At 47.7% G+C, this 3,951-nt stretch overlaps 1 non-coding gene across 1 annotated transcript; it reads left to right on the forward strand.

The window, feature by feature from the left end:
* Window positions 1-2,282: 2,282 nt before the first annotated feature.
* LOC114806883 lies at window positions 2,283-2,420 on the forward strand. Its single transcript, XR_003754938.1, has one exon. It is a non-coding gene; the product is annotated as a small nucleolar RNA SNORA7 (small nucleolar RNA).
* The last annotated feature ends 1,531 nt before the right edge of the window (window positions 2,421-3,951 follow it).

Below are 3,951 nucleotides of genomic sequence, written 5' to 3' on the forward strand. Positions count from 1 at the left end.
GCTTCAAGCCCCAAGGGCGAGGTTTCCCCCAGCACCTACTGGTTCCTTATCAAAAGGCGAGCAGAAACGAGACAATGCCTACGGGCATGTTAACAAACTATAAAAGGAGAAGAACAAAGGACTTGGGTGCGCTTCCCTTCCCTCAAGGGTTCGCCCTATAATTCGGACAGGGGGCTGGGAGTTGGGAGTGAAATAAACTTGTTTTGGCCTTGTTTATCCCCTCGGAGTAATTCACCAAGGTTCTAAACCGTAGTAGTCGGTAGCGGATCGCCTACAGTATAGTCCATTGGGAATGATGGACAAGCTTCAGTCCTGAGACCTCAGGACCAAGAATCTGCATGATTCTCGCCCCATGGTCTGTGTGGGGTTGCTCACCCTCTCTCATTGTTGCCCGCTATGTTCCTTCTGGGACCTGGGGTACAGAGAGAAAGTAGTTGACTCTGCTTGAGTGGCCCAGCAGACAGTTGTCTCACTAGCCCACATGGCCTTTGCCACCTATCTTGACTAGTTGGTTTTCCAGATTTCCACGGAGCTCGTCCACCTCACGGAATGCTCCAGGTGGCTTTTTGGTCAGAAAACTTCCCCGCTGATGGCAGAGGTCCAGAGGCAAAGCAGAGACTGGAAACCCAGGTCTTCTGATTCCCAGACCAGTCCTCCCCTCTCTGAATCTGCAGCAGGGCCCACTAACTAAGTTCCTGGCACTATGAGAAACTAATTAAGAAGTCTGCTAGCCCTGCTGTTAATAAAGCTGGTACATTTTCCATTCAGACAGTATTTGGTCTGAGGCTAACCGGCTCAACTGATCTGTTTTTCAGTATTATGAAGACAGTCAACTCTCGCTTTGTCTCACTTTAACACTGTAACTTAGTTTTCATTTTAAAAACATTCCTAATCGTGGGCATGCACCCAAGATAAGGTGAGTCCTTTTCAGTAGAGCATACATACCTCAAATTAAAAGATACAAATCTGGGGTCCCCTGGGGTTCATGAGATGGAGAATTCGGGTTTGAAGAGGTAAGTTTACTATTACCTGCTACTAAAGGATGGGCAATGTAGCATCTGATCTCTCCTGTTTACTTCCAATCAAGACCTGAGAAAGATATATTGTGCATTATGGCAGATGGTATCAGATCAAATCCCGTTCCTCAGGGGAAGGAAGCCCGGGATGCAGAGGATGTGGAGACACATCAAGGAAGGGTGTCCGTGACCCAGGTGGACTGCAGTCGATGTTGTTCTGAGCAGATTTTTGCAGGCAGGAGGGCCTATTCGGCCCCCAACCTTTACCACTCTGTGCCTTTCATGTAGAAAATGTGCTAATATTGAACATTTGTCTCCTATACACCAAAGGCATTTACTGTTGGGAAGAATATTAGTTTGCTAAATTGTTAGAACAGGAGCATGGATTCCTATTGTTCTTGCCAACAATTAGCTAATTAACAGTGCTTTCCACTGTTTGTCTGTAATCTTTCCCTGTCATTTACCTTTCTCTAGAAGGCAGCCAGGATCCCAGCTGGTTTCCTGTCTGCAAGGCCCTGGGGAGGAAGGGAGGGGGAAGAGAAGCTGCGTGAACAGTAGGAGGTCCGACTGAAACCATGGTAGCCCAGAGACCCCCAGGGAACCGGCAATCTACAAGAGATTGACATCAGAATAGCTTCTGGCCACTGAGGGGCAGAGATGGTTTTGTGTAACAGGGCCATCCAGAAGTCAGTCAGAAGAGAGCTAGGGCAAGACCGGCCTGTGTCGTGTTGGTTTTTTTAAAAATTTCTGGTAATTTGTAAAATGCTTACTATTTTCCAGGTACTGTATTAAGTACTGGTTGAGGGACTGTCTCTCTTTTTTGCTGTATTGGACTTTCCCAAGAGCTTAGTACAGTGCTCTACACACAGTAAGCACTCTATAAATGCTGTTGAATGAATGAGGACAAGGAAGCAGGGCAGAGAGTGGCCGGCAGGCTGTTCCAGGCAGAAGGAACCTTGTAGGCACAGGATTTGGGGGATGGAGAGGGGGAATGAGACTGGATCAGAGTGTGTAGGCTGGGGTGAAGTGGGGGATGAGGGCAAGGGTGGGGTAGTGGAGAGGATTGTGGGCCACAGGCAGGACGTTGTGCTGTCTGTGGACCTTGGACCCAGGGGAAGAGAAACAATCAATCAGTGATATTTATCTAGTGCTTACTGTGCTCAGAGCACTGTACAGACCACTGTACATTATTCTAGATTGTAAGCTAGGTGTGGGCCATGAATGTGTCTGTTATATTGTTATATTGTACTCTTCTAAGCCTTTAATCACCTCTCAGGGTCACACCTGGAGAGTTCCCAGTCCTCTACCAGTCTCGACTACAGTAGGGAGAGTTAAGCAGAGACCTACCCATTCCATTCCTAGCTTGGGCAGTGGCTAGCGAGTGGAAGACAATCTGCTACAAGTCAAAACTCACCTGTGCTGGGCAGTAGCAGCATGGGAGAGAATCAAGGGTGCAGACTTGAGTTTACTGTGTGGAAGGAGGCATTGGTAAACCACTTTTGTATTTTTACCAAGAAAACTCTATGGATCCACTACCGGAAGGATTGCATATAAAGGTGGGGCATTCTGGGAGAGATGTGTCCATGGCATCACTATGGCTATGGGTAGGAGATGACTTGATGGTATAAGACAAGGTTTTAAAACAGTGTTCTGCATACAGTAAAGGCTCAATAAATGCTACTGATTGACAGTACTAAGGTGCTTACAAGCCTAGAGGGGAAGATAGGTGTGAAGATAACTTACAGATAGGGAAGGCAGGAGAGTAGAAGGATTTGTACAGAAGTGCTGTGGGGTTGGGGGTGGGGAGAGTATCAAAGTACTTAGAGGGAAGACCTAAGTGCCTAGGCCACACAGAAGAATGGGGGAATAGGGTGTGGAGGTGATCTTAGACAGGAAAGGCTTCCTGAAGGACATGATTTTAGGAGGGTTTAAAGATGGGGATGAGGAGAGTGGTGGTCTGTCAGATCTGAAGAGTGAGGGAGTTCTGGGCCAGAAGGAGGATGTGGGCAAGGAGTGAACGATGAGATAGAGGGGATTGAGATAGAATGAGTAGGTTGGTGTTAGAGGAGCAGAGTGTGCGGGCTGGGGTGAGAGAGAACAGAGGAGGGGACTGATCACAGCTGCAAAGGAATGACATTCAGTCAATTGTATTTGAAAGTACACATTCCTTGCCCACAATGAGCTTACAGTTTAGATGGGAAAAGACAGACATTAATAAAAATAAATGACAGATATCGACATAAGTGCTGTGGCACTGGGAGGAGGGAAGAACAAAGAGAGCAGGTCAGGGTGATGCAGAAGGGAGTGGGAGAAGAGGAAGTTGGGCGGCGGGGCGAGTTCTTGATCAGGAAAGTACTCTTAGAGGAGGTGTGCCTTCAATATGGATTTGAAGTAGTGGGGAGAGTAATTGTCTGTCACACTTGAAGAGGGAGGGCATTCCAGGCCAGAGGCAGGATGTGGGCAAGGGGTAGGCAGAGGAACAAAAGTGGGTGGGCTGGGAAGGAGAGTAGCAAGCTGAGGTAGGAGGGGGCAAGGTGACTGAGTGCTTCAAAGCTAATGATGAGGAGTTTTGGGTTTTTTTTCAATGTAGAGATGGATGGGCAACCACTAGAGTTTTTTGAGGAGTGGGGAAACATGTCCTGAACGTTTTAATAGAAAAATGATCTGGGCAGCAGAATGAAGTACGGACGGGAGTGGGGAGATACAGGAGGCTGGGAGATCAGCAAGGAAGCGGATGCATTAATCCAGGCAGGATAGGATGAGTGCTTGTATTACTGTGGTAGCAGTTTGGATGGACAGGAAAGGGAGGATTTTAAAGATGTGTGACATCATAGTCTGGTTTTTCTCGCCCTTCCCTCTCACCCTCCCTGTTCCTTTTAAACCCTCCCCTTTCAGATAGCTAGAGTCAGGAAGGAGAGACTGGATGGAGCAGGCA

This window comes from Ornithorhynchus anatinus, chromosome X1 (assembly GCF_004115215.2).
Source record: "Ornithorhynchus anatinus isolate Pmale09 chromosome X1, mOrnAna1.pri.v4, whole genome shotgun sequence".
In the NCBI taxonomy this organism is placed as follows: domain Eukaryota; kingdom Metazoa; phylum Chordata; class Mammalia; order Monotremata; family Ornithorhynchidae; genus Ornithorhynchus; species Ornithorhynchus anatinus.